Source organism: Felis catus, chromosome D2, assembly GCF_018350175.1.
Source record: "Felis catus isolate Fca126 chromosome D2, F.catus_Fca126_mat1.0, whole genome shotgun sequence".
In the NCBI taxonomy this organism is placed as follows: Eukaryota; Metazoa; Chordata; class Mammalia; order Carnivora; family Felidae; genus Felis; species Felis catus.
Genome location: NC_058378.1, coordinates 25,758,259 through 25,780,426, shown reverse-complemented (window position 1 = coordinate 25,780,426; position 22,168 = coordinate 25,758,259). Strand labels below are relative to the sequence as shown.

Sequence of the window (22,168 nt, the reverse complement as noted above, 5' to 3'; positions counted from 1 at the left end):
TTAGGTATTATAACAGAAATTGGCATGCTCTTGAAAGAGGTGTTTCAAAAATCTGTAAATATTTCACTCAAATTTTATTTTATGTTTTTTAAACCAATTTTTAAAACTACTATAAACAACATGTATGCAGAAATCCCAAATTATAGTACATTAGAAAAAAATCAATATGTTAATGTTCATTTCCAGGTTACATTATTTAGTGGCAAACCTCCAACTATAAGTTCGCTTCTAATATCTACTTGAAAAGTATACTGTGATTACAAGGTATTATTTTTTAAAAAAAGAAACTATCATATTCAGCTACTTATTTGTGTGATTGGCAATTTTCTCCATATTGTGTAGCTAATATAAAATAAATAAAAATTTGGATGCCAAATTAGATTGTCATGTTCATCACAAAATCTGTCATTAGGACATTTAAATACATTATACTAAATGCATTTTAAGAACTGTATTTTACTAAAACATGACTTCTACCTGCTGTATAAATTGGGATTTCAGATAAAATTTCATTTGACTAGAGGAATTTCTGCTTAAAACAAACTGGAAGAAATTTCTAAAGCATTGTAATATACAATGTTTTCCTTGTGAAAAACGTTTCTGTTTGGTTAATCAACATGGCCTCAGTTTCATACCTAGACTCATAATCCACTCCTGTGCTGTTAGGAATGCTCCCAAAGGTAGACTATCTACTTTGAAAGCTAAAGACATTTTCCAATGCCTGAAGATGACTTCATTCTGTTTCATGCTGTTTCAGATGACTTCTGTTTCATCTTTTTAATAAATTTTGGTTTTTTTTAGTGTTGCTCATCTCCACATAAATTATATAAAATTGAAGATTTTAATTCTAGTTGATTGTATGTTTATGGTTGGTATTTCCCCTTGGGCACAAGTTTAATACCTTTCCCATTTTCCTTAACACCTAACATTTGGAAAGATTTAAGAATCCAATAGTTGCTGATAGAGTTTATATGGCAGATCACCAAAGGAAAATGCTGCTATCTAAAAGCAGACTTTTTTCCCCTGACATTTGAAATTTTTCATGGCCGGACTTAAAAAAAAAAAAAAAAAAAGTCAAATTAGACACTTGCCATAACATTTCAGTCACTTTGTTCTTAATTGTCTCAGAAAGAGATTTGGATATTCAAGAATGTCAAAATACACACACACACACACACACACACACACACACACAGCCATCTACTTCCATGGATGAGAATATTCAGTTAAGCCAGCTAACATCCTAAGAAATCTCCCCTTATAAAGTTGTATACCAAAGCAGTTATAGCAGATGGTAATGGTGGCCTGGCTGGGATATACTTTGAAGTTATCATGACTTTGAAATATTTTATGCAATATCCGTTATGACTCTTGACAAACCCTAGACTTCTCAAAGGCAGGAATCATCCCTTTGCCAACCACAGAATGACAAAACCAGTGCTCTGCAATGAGTGGGCATTGAGCAAGGATTTGTTTATATGATTTATTTAAGACTGTTCACCTAACAAGGAAACCTTCTGAAGCCAGAAGCCCTAGGTATAGCCTAAAGTGAGCAGATCTTTGGCAGCCTAACGTTGATTCAAACTACTTACAGCTTTAACAAATGGGAGCCTGCTCGTCTCTTTCAAAAACCTATTGTGGTCTTGCCAGGTAATACTCAAGCCACTTCAAAATCACAACCCAACAGACAGGCAGTCTTTTGGGGACTCACATTCTATTTCCTCATTCAGTCCTCTTTCTGTTGTCCTGGTAAAGTGTCTGTCACTTCTTCTTAAAGAACAGTGGGATGAAGGAACGTGTGGTATTGATGTCAGAACAGCTGTCTTCTCTTCAACTTCTAGCCTTGCTCACCTGGGTCGAGAGAAAAAAGCACTGAATTATCTGGGGTGAAGCAAACGGTGTGCACAGGAAGTACAGAAAAGCTTGGGGAAACCTGGAATGTTCAGAAAAAAGAAGAAAGCATTCTGATGGCACGGACAAAATACTCTTCTGTTCTTTAGAGTAGACTACTGTTAACACCAGCCCTCCAGGAAGATCCGCCTCTGGAACCTTGTACCCCTTCCTTCAGGAAGGAAGTACCACAGAGTGCTGTGGGAAAATGGAGATGCCTCCTGTCTTTCCTGCGATCCTAAGAAAAGAGACTCTCAGGTACTAAGATTTGCATGCAGGAGGCTTAATTAGGGATGTGTTCTCAGGAACAACGGTAGGGGAGCAGAGGAAGCAGGATTGAACTGAGAAGACAAATTGACACGTGGTTCTAATGGTAGCCTTGCCGATTATTCAAAATCCACCTCTTGGAAGTTCTCCAGAGGTGTTCTGACTGAGACAAGAGTCTGAACCTTTGTACTGCCCAACAGTGATCAATCACTGGATGCGGGCTGCTCCTGCAGAGGGGGCGCCACCCTGGGCAAGGCAGCCTCCTCCATCAGAGGTCAGTTCTCAGGAAGGGATGTGGTCTTAGAGTTACCAGCAGCCAACACTGCCAAACACTTAGGAATAAGTGCCTCGTTCCTAAAGGGGGATCTGGGTGGTATGACATGGTGTCACTCCCCCACTCAGCCAGAGTACTTAGCACAATCAGTCAAAATGATCAGGACTGATTCTGAGCCTATACTGGCTGCCACTATATTTCACCCTTTGCCAAACAAAGTCCTAACCATATGCCAATCACTCCTCTGTGTAGATTATTTTGTTTTCTCTTCTCAACCCTGGAAGTCTCATTGGTTTCCATGTGTACCTACAGAAGCTATGGTTTAGAAACATTAAATAACTTTCCCAAGTTAACACCACTTAATGAGGGCACTAGCAGGGATTGAAAGTTAGAGTTTTCTGAATCGGAAGTGTTCTGAACCAATCTGTAGCGTTCAAGATCATATTTTGTTGGGATGGTTGTGTTTTCACTCTTGACAATGCCCCCGATATTTGGGGACAAGTGGTAAAATGTGTTTACATACAAGGAATTTAGGTTGCCAAAAAGTTACAGAACCGTACCCAACTAGGTGCCTCAGCACACTTTCCAAGCCAATGAAAGAAGAAGAGGACTTCATACTAGCCAAGTGAGCTGAATTGATATAATTGATCTGGGATTCTAACAACCGAACGAGTAGACTGAAGCAAATGAAGCAAAAGTGCTGGCCGTAGGATTTCCTCCAAAAATAGCATTTACAAGACTCTTTCCCCAAACTTCCTTCCTTTGTGTCCTCTCCCCCACACCATAACCCAGCAGATCCAGTGAAGGTCAGGAACTTGATTTGAATGGTGCTCTAAGTCACAAAACCAGCTTCAGTTGGCTCTTTTCATTTGTCCCATTGTCTTTGCAGTTATTTCCTTTTTTGTCTCCTGACTTCTTCCCAGAATAACTACTGCATCTAGTTCAAAAGCATGTCAGAGCAGATATTTCTCATCTCAACTACACAGAGGTACTATGTAATTACAGAATGTACTGGAAGAACTTTGGAGGAAAACCAAGATGTTCATTTAATAAGAAAAAATTAAACAGAAATAATCAAAACAGACCATTTTCAAAATGTTTTTCAAGCATGTGTGCAGGATTATTTTCCTGTTAACAATTACAATGCCACATTCCAGCAGGAATTTCCAGAATATTACACATATATTGACAGTCTCAGTCCCTGACAATGGAGAACAGTTTGGACCTGGACACCCTCTCCAAAACAGAATGGAAGCAACTAGCTTCCCCCCCCCCCCTTTTTTTAAAGTAATCCCTATGCCCAGTTTGGGGTTCAAACTCAAGACCCTGAGATCCAGAGTTGCACACTGCATCAGCTAAGCCAGCCAGGCACTCCTGGCTTCTCCCTTTCTAGTTTTTGCCCATTCCCACCAAGACAGGAATATTCTGTAAACAAGCAGAATTACCAAACTGGGCAAAATTTGCCCACTCGTAGGAAATAAATATGGAGAAGAGTCGAGAGATTATGTCTTTCTTTCCTTATCTGACTTAAGTTAATAAATTCCATATAAGAGATGATGTACCCAGTCTAGAGCCAAAATACAGTAGAAATTCAATAAATATTTGTTGAGTTCGTGAATGTGTATCACCTATTCCATGAAGCCCCTCTATTTCCCCTGGGAGAATTAATCCTTCCCTCTTTTGTGCTCTGACAACATTTTGTGCATTTTTATACTATTCCCACAAACTGACTTTTATTATATTTAGTAAAAATACACTGTTTTTTCCTCTTGCCTTAAGAGCAGGAACTGGACCTCATTCAATCTATAGCCTACATTTTGTCCTGTGCAGGGCAGAACTCAATATCAATGTTTTATTGACTCTGATGACCTACCATTTTAGGACGTATCAGTGGGATTGGCAGGTGTGCCAAAAAGTTGCTGCTGGGGGCAATGGTGACACTTTATCTCTTGACAAGGGAGGTGAATTCAATTCCGCTAGTGCCCATGACAATTTATTTAGCACCCCACAGCACACTCGTCTCCTTTTGGCATTGCCGTCTTCGCCATGCCGTTTGCAAGCAGCACAAAACTGTCAAGCTGGAATCCACTGGTTGCCGTGCTGATGATATGCTTGGATTGAAAGAAGAGAAGGACAAAGATCATTCAGGCTAAACCCAGACCCACCGTTGGCATAAAAACTATGGTGCAGAGAGTTGCCAAAGCTTCTTAGTCCTGACCTGTGATGCAGGGACTTTGCTTCTCCGGGTAAATTTAGGAGTGGTTGAATGACCATCCATTTCATGCCTCACTAAGTAATCTCTCTTACTTCTTTGTCCCTGCCTTTGCGCAGGTGAAGCAGTAATAAGCAGTGGTTATAGGGTGAACCCTGGAGCCAGATGACCCGGATTTGAATCCTGGCTCCACCATTTTCTATTTGTGGCCCCTTAGTCAGGTTACTTAACATCTCCGTGGTTCATTTCCTCTGCTAAAAAAAAAAATGGAGACAATAATAATATTTAGATCCTAGGACTGATGTGAAGATTAAAAAAAATGAGTGCTTGAAAAACACTTGGAATAACTTATAATGCAGAGTGATCACCTAACCATGTCAGCTACACAGAGGGCATTGCATATGTCATGTTAAGGAGTCTGGAATTTACTTTAAGTGGATCAGTAAGACATTGGAGGGATTTAGGCAGGGGAGGGATGTGATATGCTTTACTTGTTAAGTATCACTCTGACTGGTCTGAGAAGCTGGATTGGAGGAAATTAGGAGGCTCCCACGGCAGCACTGGGAAGAAAGGATGATGACTTAGAGCCAATGACAGCTTCCTCTACTAAAAATAGACAGAATGGGCAGGATGAGCTACACTGTGGAGTAGTGCAATGAGATGTGCTGATGGAGTACCTGTGAGAGTTGAGGGTAGTGGAATCAATAGTAATTCTAGATTTCTAGGTTTAGTCATGGAGGCTTGGTGATGCCATTTACTGAAACAGAATATTAAAGGAGAGGGGTGCCTGGGTGGCTCAGTCAGTTGAGCATCCAACTTTGGCTCAGGATATGACCTCACAGTTTGTGGGTTCAAGCTCCATGTCAGGCTCTGTGCTGACAGCTCAGAGCCTGGAGCCTGCTTTGGATTCTCTCTCCTTCTGCCCCTCCCCCATTCGTGCTCTCTCACTCTCTCTCTCTCTCTCTCTCAAAAATAAATAAACATTAAAAATTTAAAAAAAAAAAGAAAATTAAAGGAGGAACACATTTTGGAAGACAAATACAACTTTCCTTGGGAAGTTCTAGGTTTCAGGTGTCCATGAGAAATCCAAATAAAACTTTCAAATAGCCTGAACTTTAATCTTGAAAATTATATGAAATATCTATATGGAAATATAAACTTGCATTGGCATAAAGATATCTAAAACCATAAAAAAATGGTACGTGCTACTGCATTGGGGTTGACATAAAAGAGAAAGGAGGACAAAGTCCTAAATGACCCCAATATTTTTAGGACAGAGAAAGAGGCATCATGTGAAGGTGACTGGGAGGAATAACCAGGGAAATAAGAAGAAACCTGGAGAGTGGTGCCACCATAATAGAAAGGAGAAAACTGTATCAAGAACAGTTAGGTGGTCAGATGGGTCAAAGACTACTGGGTGATCAAGTAAGATGAGGACAAACAATGGTTAATGGGTTTGGTGGCATGGAGATGCTACTTGACTTTGTCAGGAATCTTTTTGGTGGACTATTGGAAACTCAAAGGCAATTGGAAAGGAATTTTTTTAAAAATTAAAAAGGAGTAAAAAAAGTGAAGAAATGGGCAGAAGACATGAAAAGAAACTTTTCCAAAGAAGACATCCAGATTGCTAGCAGACACATGAAAAGATGCTCGACATAACTCATCAACAGGAAAAATACAAATCAAAACCACAGTGAGATACTACCTCACACCTGTCAGAATGGCTAAAATTAACAACTCAGGACACAACAAATGTTGGTGAGATGTTTTGTGGAGAAACTCCTCTTTCTCACTGTTGGTGGGAATGCAAACTGGTGCAGACACTCTGGAAAACAGTATGGAGGTTCCTAAAAAAACTAAAAATAGAACAACCCTATGACCCAACAATTGCACTACTGGGTATTTATCCAAAGGAAACAGAAATGCTGATTCAAAGGGGGCACATGCACCCCAATGTTTATAGCAGCACTATCAACAATAGCTAAATTAAGAAAGAGCCCAAATGTCCATCAACTGATGAATGGATAAAGAAGATGTGGTATATATACAATGGGATACCACCTGGCAATGAGAAAGAATGACATCTTGCCATTTGCAACAATGTGGATGGAACTAGCGGGTATTACACTAAGCAAAATAAGTCAGTTAGAGAAAACTGATGTCGTATGATTTCATTCATATGTGGAATTTTAGAAACTTAGCAGATGAACCTAGGGGCAGGGAAGGATAAACAAGATAAAAACAGAGAGGGAGGCAAATCATAAGAGAGGCTTAAATACAGAGAACAAACTGAAGGTTGTTGGAGGGGGGATAGATGGAGGGATGGGTTTAATGGGTAATGGGCATTGGGAAGGACACTTGTTGGGATGAGCACTGGGTGTTATATGTAAGAGACGAATCACTGGGTTCTACTCCTAAAGCCGAGACTACACTGTATGCTAAATAGCTTGAGTTTAAATTTAAAAAAAAAGAAAGAAAAATTTTTTTTATTTTTTTAAAAAACTTTTTTTTTAACATTTATTCATCTTTTGATAGAGACAGAGCATAAGTGGGGGAGGGGCAGAGAGGGAGGGAGACACAGAATCTGAAGCAAGCTCCAGGCTCTGAACTGACAGCACAGAGCCCAACATAGGGCTGGAACTCACAGACTGTGAGATCTTGACCTGAGCTGAAGTAGGATGCTTAACCGGCTGAGACACCCAGGTGCCCCAAGGAAAAAAAAAAAATTAAGTGATGGTGAAGAAATGGAGAGACTTTTGAAAAAGTTTCTTATTGAAGGGGAAGAGTGAAAGAGGGAGTGTTAAAGAGAAAGCCTCCATTTTTGATGTTTGACCACAGACAGTTCTTTTTGCCCCAACTCTGCCCCTGTTCCTATTGCTCCATATCTGAGTGAGGGGTAAGAAAGCTCCCAAGCTCCCTCCTTTGGTGCCAATGGGGAAATTCAACCCACACAAACCCCATCCAGCACTCAAGACCCCCAATCCCACCCCACGAAATCAATAAAAGCCAAAGTTACCCACCATCCTTTGCTCTTGCTTCACCCAGACCAAACCTGAGCCTTATCCTTGGGGAATCCTTTTGGTCTTTATTTTGTGAATAAGAAATGTTATTTCATACCATATTGGTGCCCACGTGTCATTCATGCCAACATGTGTATAATCTCCGGGCAGAGGCTGCCTAGCATCTCTATAAAATAGAGACAGAAGCAGAATGTGGGGTCAAGGGAAAATTGGGCATTCTGTTTCTATGAAAGTGGAGGACACAGAACACATTCTTATGCTGAATGGAAAAATCGAATTGAGGACATGATATTAATGAGGGAGAAAGAGGGAGTAGCTGTAGGAGCAGAGCACTTGAGCACCAGAGAGGAGATGGGGATCCAGACGACAAGGGCAGAGGCTGGCCACCAATGGCAAGGCAGACACTTGCTGCGCTGTCCCAGAAAAGAAGATGGGATCTCAATTCAAACAGCCCATACTTGGGCCACATAATGTAATGAGGGCAGCAGTAACGTGGTGCATAGCAGGGACTGATTGGGACCGCGGGGGAGCTGGAGAGAAAATGTGCTTCCAATTCAAATTGGAAGATTCAAATACAAGATTTTCCAAAGTGCATCCTGTCCGTGGACCAGCCATTTATAAACCTGGGGCTGCACGTAGTTCTCCAGAATTGGCGGTATTCCCCTTTTGGTCTCCCTGCCATCCACTTCCCATGAGAACATGAAAGCGGTCAGAAGACAAGAGCTATGCATCTGAATATTCAGCAGCAACTTCAGGATGGTTGTCTAGATTCTCACAGCCATCTCCCTGGCTGTGCTTTGATCTTCATCCTGGGAAGGATGTGTTACTAAGACAGTGCGGGAATTTCAGTCACATCCACAAATAACAAGTATTTCCATTTTCAATTCTTTTTCTTTTATTTCTTTAGTTTTTCCCCAAACTGTTTGGACAGTTGTCTAGATATCTAAAGGTAAACAGTTATTGACTCCTGATACATTTTTTTCCTTGAGATTCATGAACTACGTGTTTAAACTAGGAAAGCAATTCATAATTCCCCTGGGAACCAGCAAGCTGAATCGAAATGAGTGTATTTCCACAGAAATGGACTCATTACTCCACCCGTATTGCATAGGGCCTTATGAATATTGTTATAAGACAAAGAGGTCTTATAGGAACAAAGCTTTTGCATTTATTTTAGATTATATTTTGCACTGAAAACAATGTAGCCACTAGTGGTTAATTTGTTTTAGGGTTAAATTTGCTATTTTCTTTCTGCCCAGAATAGGCACAGTCTAAAATTTGGAAATGTTAAAGAAATCGAAAAAATATATTAGTATGAAATCTACTGGCAATACAAAATGAAAAATCATTATATTTTTAAAAAATAATTTCTGGATTTCTGGATTTTACTCTAAAGTGTAATCTAAACAAGAATAGAATAAATTTGGAGCTAAAGAAAACGGACTTCTACGTGTCTGCTATGTGGTAAGTACTAGGCTTGGTATGTTGACGGCTTTACCTGTTTCGAAGTGGGTATTATCTGCACAGATGAGAAAAATGAAGTCCAAAGAGTTTAAGTAATTTTTTCAAAGCAAAATACTAGAAAATGGCAAAGTCACCATGTAAAAACAGGCCTAATTTTGAAATTTCTTCTGTCACTATTTCCCAACATAGAGGTTAAAAAGAAGGTGAAGGACTCCCATTAAACTCAAAAACTCATAACATCAAGTAATTTTAGACATTTGACATTTGATGATTGACAATGACAGAGTTTTATCCTTTTAAATCACTGGAATTTGATGTGGCTAATATTCAGGTAGAAGTCATAAATCTTTAAATGTGGTGATTAATCAACATTTCCTTCCACTAATCTAATCACTGCCTTTTTATTTGCATGGTCAGAAAGTAGGTGTGGAAAAAAAAAAAAGAAAAGAGGACAGTTGAGGGTTGTAGAAAGCCCTGAATATAGTTCTCCTTGAATAGACAGTATTGTCTACTCTCCAGATCAGCACACCCAGGGAATGTGACAGTACAGAGATTAGAACCCTCTAGGAAGTCAATTTGAAAAGACTCTGGAAAAGGCAGCTTGTTTGGTGAATTGGCCCAATATCTTCAAATAAAACACATAATAAAGCAAGCATAAACGTTTATTTTACAGGAACATTTACATCTGTGCCACAATGACTGATAAATGTCAACATGGTCCTTGAATCTATCTTTTACTGACCATACAACATTGAACTGCTTCTGACCCCAGGAGTTTAACACTGAAAGGTTTTATGGTTCTATTTAATGAGGTGAGTTTCATGCTTGTTGCTGCTATTGTTTGTTTTGTAGGGAGGATTTTTGTTTTGTTTGCCTTCTACCAAGTTTTACAGCCGTTTCTTATTTCGATAATTTCGATAATTTAGATGTAGACAATTCATAATTTCTACAAGACAGATAAACTGGGTTATGTTGCAGTAACAAATAACCCCCACATCTCATGGGCATAATGCAGTAAAAATTTATTTCTCCTTCATGTGGCATGTCCACTGCAGATTGTTGATGGGGGCTGATGGAGTAGCCACCAACCTAGAGCCTGTCAGTCATCCTGACGGAGGAAATCAACATAGCTAATCACAGACCAGATCTCCAGGCTTTGCCCCAGACCTCATTACTTCTCAGTTCATTGACCAAGTCACGTGACCATGGCCAACCTCAAAGGACTAGAGAAGTTCCATCCCGATGTGTAAACAGGAAAACCAGAAACTTTTGATAGAAAGCAGTAACTTCACCAGAATCATTTCGTTTCCCTAAATCATTATGTTCCCAGACAGAAAGACAATAACAGAATATCAGAAGCTAAGAATTCAATTGGTAAACTCAAAAAATTTTTAAAAATTAAAAAGCTCACCTAGGATTATATAAGAATGATGTAAGTTAGGCCGTGATTTAGGAATAGAATTTGTTTATAAATGAAAGGAAGGGAGAACATTTCACTTGAGAATGGATCATTGGAAACTTTAAATGAATTGTTACATAGAACCAAGATTATACATGGTGGTTGTGTCCTTGTATTGATGCACAAAGTTTTCCTTAACCCATCTATAAAAGAAAACTAGAACTACAGATACCATTGGCCTTGAGTTTAAGGCTCTAGGAGCAGGAAATATTGTAGTTAAAATTAAAACTAAAAGGAGGTAGAAAATAAAAAGTTTCCGTTCCCGTCTTTGAAACACAGGCCTGCCTCTAAGCAACATTTTTAATACAAAATGTTAACTTTGGTAACTAACCCTGGGTCACCAGGTACCACTGTCCTCACATTGCTATCAATGACACAGCGCCCTCTATCCCAAACTGCTGTGCCAATATCCAAAAATTATTTTTCCTTCATCCAGTACCAATTCCCTCTATTTTAGTACACTGGCCTTAGTCAACTATCAAGTTAAAAGGTATGGTTTAGTGGAAAGAGAGCATAGTAGCCTTCAGGGCATATATGTTCTAGTCCCACCTCTAGAATATACTCCCTAGGTTACAATTTTGTTGTATGTGATGAGTTTTAATTTATTAGTCTACGATACATAAAAGAAAATATATAAGGAAAAGCTACCACAGAATCAAATAAGATAATAAGAATGTCTTATTTTTAAATTCTAAAGGTGGTATAGAACTATAAGGTGTGGTTATTGTAGTTATTACCTTTATGATTATTATACAGTAAGCAATCTGATTAAAACAATGTATACTAATATTTTAAAAACTGACCCTTACATAACCCAAACTGAAATACTTGCATTTCAAAAGTGAGCCTTTATTATCCCAACCAGTGAGGTTCTTGAAAGCAGAGACTGTTTCTTCCACCTGTCAGTCATATACGTAGCATATACTCAAAAAATGTTGCATTGCTCCTAAGAACAAAGAGGGAGTGGCATGGGCTAAAGCTAAGGGCACAAGCTATGAAACAGAAAGCAAGAAAACCATCCTGAACAGAAGTAAAGGACTAGGCATAAGGGAAGTGCGTGGAGATCAGGTGTCACAAAATTGATGGAAGGTCCATCTCTAGAAGCCTTGAAGACAGGAATAGGAAGACAGACTTTGTACAGCAGGCAGCAGCACAGAAATGTTCCAACATGCAGCCATATCAATTATATGAAGGCTACAGAGGCTGATGTCCAACTGTTCTCAGGCCTGAAGTAATGAACCCGTCAGGAGAGTAGTTTCAGCCATTCCTTAGTAAACTATTGTCAAGTTCTTAAATATTCCCATATGAAGATATTTTCCCTGTCATCCTTGCATTTGCCTCTTTCCTAGTTTAACAGATATCTTTACACAGTTCCCTGTACAGCTTAAAATTCAAGGAGCTACTATGTTGGCCATGTACCTTGTTCAGGAATGTCTTAGATAGACACGGTTTACATATGCACAGAATATATTAGTAGAAACTTTCAATGAAGTGTTTGATGGGTAGCAAAGGACATATAAAAAAGTGTGAGTGCAGCTTATGCCAATCAAGGACAGGATTAATCACCACCAATATGAACATCCTAACTACACAGTTTGATTAATACGGCAGAAATAAGGATTCTTCGTAGTCAGTTCTTCAGTTGCCTTGCCCTCCATGTAGACAATAAGACCTCCTCATACAGAATTTTCCACTTGATTAGCCAGTCTTGACACAGAACCCCAGTGAGCTCTAGGAAGAGTCTTTCCTCTTAGAACAGAATTGATTAAAAGGGACTTAAGCACCTCACTCAAATTTGAAAGCAAAACAGTGAAATTAGAGAGGGACTATTTCTCTCAATTTTTTTAAACAACTACATTTAGGATAGATTTAAGTCATACTCTAAGTCAAAGCATATCCCTGTGTACACAGATGTACATAACATATCTCACCCTAAGAAATTCTATGATGTGGGTCTTATATTTTCTCATAGAACTTTCTATTTTCTCATGACATTTTCTCATGCATTCACATTATTTCTGTAATGGGCCTCTATTTCACTTATTTAGAAATCAGAGTTTTGGAAAAAGAATATGGTGTGATCTCAGTCATTTCTAATTAGCACTTAACCCAGCAAAAATCACTTTTTAAGGTAAATTTCAGGCCATTCCATCTGAGTAATAAAGAATGATGATCTCGACACGTAACTTCTAATTATCTCCCTAGAAAATAAGGTTAGAGAATTTATAACTAATAAAACCAAGTAGGAGGATGCATTTCTTGACTTTCCATTATCTTGTCTTTGAAGAGACAACTAATCAAATAGGAATAAATTCAAGAAAGATGGTGGCTAAAATGGAAATAGAAGACAGCCCAGCTATTTACCTTTACATTGTAAAGGTTAATCAGTGGTCTTCTCTCCACTCTACCCCTGCTTTCTACCCCCAGTTCTGGTCTAAATGGATTTCCATATATCTTGTCTTGTTTGAGTACTCTATGATGTAGAAAATCTACAGTGTGGGATGCCTGGGTGGTTCAGTCCATTAAGCATCTGACTCTTGGTTTCAGCTAAGGTCATGATCTCGCGGTTTTGTGAGTTCAAGCTCCATATCTGGCTGTGCACTGGCAGTGTGGCTCTTCCTTGAGATTCTCTCTCACTCCCTCCCTCTCTGTTCCTCTCCCTCTCTGCATCTCTGTTTCTTTCAAAATAAATCAACTTTAAAAAAAAAAAAGAAATAGAAAATCCACAATGTGGCATATAATATTGCCTAAAAATTCTGCCACAGCAGTATTTCCATACTTCAACATTCTCCTCCAGAATGTTCCCACTCCCCAGTAAAAGGTGTGGATCTATTTTCTATCCCCTTAACTGACTTGATTTAAAAAAATGTGAAAATGATACTGCATGGCTTTTGATGATAGCTCATAAAAGATGATATGGCCTTTGGGGCACCTGGGTGGTTCAGTCGGTTGAGCGTATGACTTCAGCTCAGGTCATGATCTCACAGCTCGTGGGTTCGGGCCCCGGGTCGGGCTCTGTGCTGACGGCTTGGAGCCTGGAGCCTGCTTCAGATTCTCTGTCTCCCTCTCTCTCTGCCTCTAACCCACTCACATTCTGTCTCTCTCTCAAAAATAAATAAAAGCCACAGTGTGGGATGCCTGTGGGATTTCCATTTAAAAAAAGAAAAAGATGATATGGCCTCTATGGAGCTATCTCTTCAAATACTTGCCCTTCAAACCTGGCCGCCATGTTGTGAGGAAGCCCAAATGAGTGCTCACAGAGAAGCCCATATGGAGAGCACCTAAAACCTCTGACCCACTATCACATGAGTGAGCCTAGACACAGACGCTCCAGCCTCAGTTGAGCCTTCAGAGGACTGCAGACCCATTTGACATCTTGACTGCAACCTCATGAGAGAGCCTGAGTCAGAACCACCCATCATAATGTTTGTTATTTTAAGCCATGAAATTTTGGAGTAATTTGTTATTCAGCAATCTCTAAGTAATACATGTTCTTATTAGGGGTATATGAATGGAGACAATGACCTTTTGACCATACACAAGACCAGAAAGAAAACATGAAAGGAAAAGCCCCCAGAAAAGGTGGTGAAGGAGAAATAAAAATAATAATTTAAAAAAAACAGCAACCAGAGAAAGAGAGGATTTGTGGTTTTCATGACACATTTTAAATAACTCAAGGAGCTGGGGGCCATTAATTTTATACCCAGTTGCTTGTGACTGCTTAACACTCTTCAATCCCATGTCCAGGGACCCTGCTTCATGAAACTCTCCAGAAGAGACCAATGTGCAATGTGCAAGTGCAAGGGAAACAAGAAAATACCCTGCCTTTTCAAGTATCATAAGTGAGGTAAAATCCACTCAAAAATTAGGATTTTTGCAGCATGAAACAATTCAGTCTTCATACTTATGGCAATTCTATTTTGGCCTATTAATTGACTTATATGAAAACCTCATGACATGAATGCCAGAAAAAGTGCCGAAGTGACCTAATCCTTGTCTCAAATGCTCTCAGGATCTGTGGAAAAGGGGAACATGTCAATGGAGGCAGTTCTCTGTACAAGCACTGACCTTCATCAAATCACAGCAATGATTTTTGTCACATCCTGGAGGCTGAGTGAAATAAAAGAAATGGTGATGTCACGTATTAGACGTTGTAAGAAATCCTTGAGTTCATTATATTTCAGAATTCAGAACTTGGATTTTAGAAAGGTAATCTGTATATTGTTACAGCATCCCAAAATCAACAATAGTAATGCTTCACAGAAAAATGAATATTAACACTAAATAAAGGGTAAGTAGCCTCAAATCTGTTCAGGTCAATTTTTTTTTCCAAATAAGTTTTAGCACCAAACTTAAGAAAAATATTTTGGTGTTCAGAGCCTTGGGGATTTTAAAATTGCAGATAAGAGATTATGGGCTATAATGATAAAAATATCTACTATTTGGAGACTTAGTTGTGCCACTTAATCTTGTTTGATCCTCCCATCTACCCTGTGAAAATGATAAAATTGAGGACCACAGAGGTTAAGTAACATTCCCAAGTGCAAAGGACTAAGAAGTGGGCAGATGTGGGATTCTATCTTGAGCCAGACTTTAAATCCCCTGCCTTTAGCCACTCTGCTATTGCAAAAAATAGAAGTTTTGTTGGATTTTTTCCTCCTTTTTCGGTGTGTGTGGGGGGGGGGAGGGAGTCTTTTATTTATTTTTTTATATGAAATTCTTGTCAAATTGTTTTCCATACAACACCCAGTGCTCATCCCAACAGGTGCCCTCCTCAATACCCATCACCCACCCTCCCCTCCCACCCCTCATCAACCCCCTCAGATTGTTCTCAGTTTTTAAGAGTCTCTTATGGTTTGGCTCCTCCCTCTCTAACTTTTTTTTTCCTTCCCCTCCCCCTAGGTCTTCTGTTAAGTTTCTCAGGATCCACATAAGAGTAAAAACATATGGTATCTGTCTTTCTCTGTATGACTTATTTCATTTAGCATAACACTCTCCAGTTCCATCCACGTTGCTACAAAAGGCCATATTTCATTCTTTCTCATTGCCACGTAGTATTCCATTGTATATATAAACCACAACTTCTTTATCCATTCATCAGCTGCTGGACATTTAGGGAGGGAGTCTTTTAGCTAGAAGTAGTAACAATGTTAAAGAATTTTGATGAAATTAGTTATAATTTAACATCCTGACATTAGCTATCACCCTTTTAAAAATCTTGTTGCAGGCTTTATATCAGGATATATCCCCCAAGAATAGCTACAGAAAGCAGTAATTTTAGTCAAGGTAGAAATGTAGGCAGGGGTAGGGAAAGTGACCATGATTCAAGAATGAGAAAGAGGAGTAGCTTGAAAGGAATAGGAATTATTTCCCCCACTCTTTTGGAATGATAAAGATGTTGAAAAGAGTAGACAGTGATAGAACCCTTAAAAAAAAAAAAAAAGATTTCCTTCGCAAACATTAAGGATGATTTCATGTAGGTTCTCCAGATGACATAAAGAGAGAACTTCTTAAACATTATACCAAAGGACCAAGTAGCAAAGAACTGAGACAAAATCTCAAATCAGAGGGTTCCTGGGAGGAGCACAGTGCCAAAGTCACTCCAAATGTAGGACTTCAGCAAAGTTGGTCATTGTGGGAAGTTATGCACCACAGAGCTGCATGTGGTAATATGTGTTAATGATTTCGATCGAAAAAGCCTCTTTTTAAATCATTGTCTTAGGACTGCTGATAAGGAGAGAATCAATGGACTGGCCTACATAGCTCATTGTCACAAGAGCTGGGGAGGTCCCCAAAGTGAAATGTATCATTCCTTTCCAGTTCCAGCTTTGCAACAAACCAACTCATAATAGCAACATCTTTGACACAAAGTGCCCCCAGGCATGAGACTTAAAACCATCTTAAACATTTGCATTACATAACAAGTATATTAGGGCAAGATCAATTTATACCTTAAATCAAAGCTTCCCAAAGAAAACCATTGTGTGGGTAGTATTTCAATACACGGTGCTAAAAGTAATGAATACATTAGCTTAGGCGCAGGAATTAGGACACCATTAACCAAGAAGATAAATTAACATCCTAAACACAAAAGCATAACAAACTGTCATCATTTGCCCAGATCAGCTACTTCCATACACAGGAGCAGGGCCCAAATCAGCAACCAGCTGCAAATATTCGGAAACAGGGCCTTACAAATTCATGAGTCAGGGGTAGAGCCACAGGTATTGTAGATAATAACTTTCTTTTAACTTAAATAAAAGTGTTGAGCCTCATGTCAGCACATAAGAGTAGGAGTGGTGTTTTGAGCCTCTGTATAAGATAAAGATGTCTGAAATTCGTATCTGTTTAGAGAAAATGAAATCTAGTTTAATTCGCTTACGGGCACTAATGCCTTTAAACAAGGCAGAGTATCTGACTTGAAACAAATTAGTACTGAAAGATAAAAACCAAGTGCTTCACTCATGCATTTGCTGATTATTTCTTACCTTCTGGAGACATTAGCTGTAATAAGTCTATAGCTCTGACACTATAATTTCCTGGAGATAATAAATGTGACGCTTCTGACACAATACCATCAAATGCTTCATTCCCAGCAATGCTTGGAATAGAGTTCCATGCTTAAAAGACTGTGATTTTAGGGCTAATAAGCAGACACTAAATCTCCCATTTGTCCCTTCACAAGGACAATCTATTGAACATACAAAGTGCAGACTTTCCCTCAAAGATTAGAATATGGAGTATGAAATAGTAGTATTTCCCTTCTGGAGTTCAATTATTCAAATCCTTCTCATTTATCTTTTTATTTACCTGGCCAGCTCATTTATCTTTTTATTTACCTGGCCAGCTCCTGTTTCTGACATCCAGTCTCAAGGTCTTCTTCTTGAGGTCTTCTCCTTTCTGAATTGTGTCATGGAGTATACAGCCCCCTTCCTGCTGGCCCCCAGGGATTCTGCAAAGAAAATAGTGCTTATTTTTGTCATGAGTTATCTTTTTGTTGTTGTTGTTTTGTTTTGTTTTTATTTGTTTTATGAGTTATCTTTTTACATGTCGTTCTTCCTTCATTAAAGTCTAGTCTTGTCAGGACACCGTATATGCTCTCCTTATCATTTCTGCAGGTAAATTGCCTGGCATGTATTAAGTTCTCAAATAAGTCTGTTATGTAATGGATATATGATGGAGGGCACACCTGATCACCTTCTCTGTACCTCGCCCTGTGCTAGGCATTTTCCCTGCGTTGTCTCATTCGCTGCCCCCCTCAGCACTGTGGGTGTTATCATCCCCATTTTGTGATGATGGAAATCAGACCCAAGGAAATTATTACTGACTTTCCTGAGTCCACATAGATATTGTGATGGAAACTGAATTAAGCCAAGGTTATCTGCCACCACGCTCTTTCTACCACAGCAGCAGACAGGAGGCATATTTGCCAAGGGCCTTCAGCGGGATTACTCAGCGGCCATGCTATTTTACTTCCATGGAACTGAATGGAGTGTGGCAAGAAGCAAATGAATAATACAGATTGAGTAAAGTGAGTAGAATTTGTGGGAATCTGGTGCAAATAAAAAGCTCCTAAAGGGTGCAACTACATGCATCTCAGTGGCTACAAATTAAATTCAAAAATTATGCAGTCTAGATCGGGAAAAGTGAATATTTTGAGAAATATTCATCATCTCTCATTTTTTCCCATTTTATGCGACACTGTATTTGTGGCTTCGATTCTTTCTCTCTCTCCACTTTAAACACTAACACTGACTTTACAGCAGGGAACGCTGTCTTACACTAAATTGCATCCCCCCAAACGCACCACAGTCACCAACAATGAGGAACAGCTCAAGGTGTGTCCGTGGGGGAAGATGCACCGGCCAGGAAGTGCAGGAAGTATAAGCAAAATGACAGTGGATTTATCTACAGGTCATGTTTGGTTCATAGCATAACAATCTATCCTGACTTGAACTAGATGGTGTCTCAAATTCTTTTCCTTCTGCTTTTCCCCATGCTTTCACTTCGGCTTTTCCTGAGCACCTATATCTAGAGACTGACCTCCTTACATTTCATCTCTAATTCTTACAACTCTCCTATAAGATGTATTTCTGTGGTGCCTGTTTAAAATGAGTACACTAAGGCTCAGGGGTATAAATTAATAGGTCACCCACAAAGTAAACGGTACAGCCAGGTCATTAACCAAAGGCCATGGGACTCCACACCTCATGCAACATTCACTAAACCCACAGCTCCTTGTGAAACTACATGGAAAATAGTTAAACACCGATAAGGAAAAGGAAGGGAAAACTCTGCTATTATAATCTTAACAAAGGAAACAGTTGCTAGTACCTGAGGTATTTGAGACTTATTTTCCTGGTAGAGACAGTGATTAGAGGTGGAAAATCTCAGATATCAGGAGGAGGCTGGGAGAGAAAGCACCTGTGAGATCCAGGGCCTGTCATTTCAAATTGACATCAAAGTGAATTGCTACTCACAACAATCCTAGCATTATTTGAGTGGTGAAGTTTAAAACAAAATCTTGCTAATCACAAAATTTTCATTATGTCCAATAATCCCAGGTCAACCTGGTCCACAGACTTAGTTCAACGGAAACCAAAGTTTTAACCTGAACTATGAAACATACATCTCAGACGCAACTATGCATTGAAAGCTATGAAGGAAAAACACATTTTACAGAAAGGCAATCTACTAAAAACAAGCTGAAAAGTTTAAAGTAACAAAATTTTAAGCAAAATGATTAGTCTGCTTATATAAAAGTTTGTTGCTAAGCAACCACATCAATGGAATATTTCAATTATGATTTTGAAGTTCTTGAGCTCCCCTTAGCAGTAACAAAAATAGACATTTCATGGCTAATGAAATCATCTTCTCATAAAATATGGAAACTTGAGACTAATTTTCTGAAACAATGTGTCCCAAAAACATGGCAACATATTAATATTAAAGCATAGAGTGAGGGCTTGGTGACTAGAATCTGTTATTTTCCATTGCACATTGACATTTTTTTTTTACCAAAAACAAGCTCTTGTGTAGTCTACTGTGTTTTTTAACATTCAGCAAAATAATTGGATATATATTTCCTTTTTGAAAGCATACCTATAGGCATTAAGCAGGTGAGTGATGAGGCACTTATATAACCTCCAGAGTTTCATATTTCTCTTTAAAGCACAAATTCTTTGTCTTTAGTTTTAAGATCCACTTTTTTTTAATAAAAAGAGAATAAATTAGGATGCCTTGATATTAATTACCCATTATAAACTGCTAAATCATTTTTATATTTGGATGTGTGTGTTTCCTTCTTTTACTGCCCCCAGTTGGGATCTGACCATCATTATGAAATAGTACAGTCTGGGCTCAGGAATGCCATGCAAAGCTGTCCAGTACATTTCTACCTGCTCCAGTCAGACTATACCCAAAACAATCCCTAGCAAATTATTGTTGCCTCTCTCCTTAAAATTGTCTTTAAAAATGGATGCAATGTCATATTCCTATAGCCAGTTTCAGGAGCAAATATTTCACGTAGATTTAAAAATGATAATAATGTGGGGCACCTGGGTGGCTCAGTCGGTTGAGCGTCCGACTTCAGCTCAGGTCATGATCTCACGGTTTGTGAGTTCGAGCCCCTTGTCGGGCTCTGTGCTGACAGCTCAGAGCCTGGAGCCTGTTTTGGATTCTGTGTTCCCCTCTCACTGTGCCCCTCCCACACTCATGCTTTGTGTCTCTTTCTCTCAAGAGTAAATACAACATTAAAAAAAATTTTTTTAATGATAATAATGTTATAGCCATCTCAGCTTGGGATTCCCCAGGAGTAGATCCTTGGAGCGAAGATTCCAGTGCAGGTAGTCAATGCTGAAGACGACCCTACCAAGCACAGGTAGAAAAGTTGAGGGCGTGAGGTGGAGGACAGAAGGGAACCTAGGAAGCTGTATTGTCAAGCAAGTTAGTGCTTTGGGCAATTTGAACTTGGTTCTGCTGGGGAGCTCTGGACACTGAGGAGGAATATACGCCTTGTGGGAGGAGCAAAGTCTCTACTTCCCGATGACTTCAGGTGAGTCAGTGCAGAGGAAGACCTCAGCTGAAGACATACAAGTAGTGGCATCTGGACTTCAGGCCAAAGCGTACTGAAATGCTGGGACATCATTGGGCACTGAGTGCAGTTAATGCTTCTGGGAACATCTATCAGCCAAGAGCAGGTGGGATTTAGAAAATAGACACATTAGCTTCCTTGCCAGTCATGTGGATTAACCCTGAGCCATCATGTGGGATCCTGACGTGCAAGGCTCAGGGCCCCATATGCCCACACGAATAACCTGTTTGATGTTGCACGTCTGGGATTCTTCCTCCTCTTTGCCTCACTTCCTCTCCTAAAAGTCAGATGCCAGATACAGCACTTGCATTCACCATCATCATCTCAGGGTTTGCTTCTGAGGAACATCAACCTAAGATTTTGGAAAACTATTTTCACTTGTGACCAGAATTTTTGCAAAGCAACAGCCATTGTGTAGCCGAGACGGTTAATAAAGGACAAGATTGATTTCCATTACCAGCCTAAGAATCAAATTTATCTTTTCTTCTCTTTTCTTCCCCCCAAACTCTCTTCCTCAATTAGCCATCCTGCTTCTCTACTATGTAACTCTTATCACTCTTATCGCACTGAATACCCAAATTTGACAATTGGACAATAGCTTATTAAAGTCATTTTCTTTTTTTTTTTTAAATTTTTTTTTTCAACGTTTATTTATTTTTGGGACCGAGAGAGACAGAGCATGAACGGGGCAGGGGCAGAGAGAGAGGGAGACACAGAATCGGAAACAGGCTCCAGGCTCTGAGCCATCAGCCCAGAGCCTGACGCGGGGCTCGAACTCACGGACCGCGAGACCGCGACTTGGCTGAAGTCGGACGCCTAACCGACTGCACCACCCAGGCGCCCCTAAAGTCATTTTCTTGATACCTCCAAAAAGATGACTCTACTTGCTTCAGAACTTATCAATAGTGCAGGAATCATCACATCTGGGCTTCTCCAAGAAATTCATACCCAGTGCTAAGAGACAGCACGCTCTCTCACTACAATTCCACCATATGCACTGCTTTAGTGCATAGCGGTAATTATGTCACTCTCAAGTTCAAAACCATTTAGTGGTACCATGGTCCCTACAGAAATAAATAAAATCTTCTTGAACAACATGCAGTTGAAAGAATTGATGTGCCAAAATACATAGTGGAAGTGGAGGGAGAATGCATATAAATTATGAGTTATAAAAGCAGCATGTTTCCTTATTATTCTTCTAAATCAGAATCGTAGCACCTTCTCTATTTCCTCCCAAATCTCTATCTTCCTTTACCTACTATTTCATTAAACTAAACGACCTCCACCGCCCAATAACCCTCAAAGCCCCAACAGTTCTGAGCTTCAACCATTTGTTCATGCTGTTTCCCCCGACCTAAAAAGTCACACATACCGTCCACCCCATCAACTGCCATCACGTGGAATCCATCGTTCAAGGCTTACTCAAATGCTGCCACTTGCACAAAGTCGCTCCTGTATTTCCTGCCCCCGCTCCCAGATTTGTTTTATC

General features: G+C 39.5%; 1 long non-coding RNA gene across 1 annotated transcript in view; it reads right to left on the bottom strand.

Moving 5' to 3' along the window:
- Window positions 1-455: 455 nt before the first annotated feature.
- LOC123380790 overlaps window positions 456-22,168 on the bottom strand; it is a 59,083-nt gene continuing 37,370 nt past the window's right edge. The window contains exons 2-3 of the long non-coding RNA XR_006586971.1: window positions 17,426-17,538; window positions 456-1,851 (exon numbers count right to left, since the gene is read on the bottom strand). This is a non-coding gene — a long non-coding RNA (uncharacterized LOC123380790). The remainder of the gene's footprint in view (window positions 1,852-17,425; window positions 17,539-22,168) is intronic.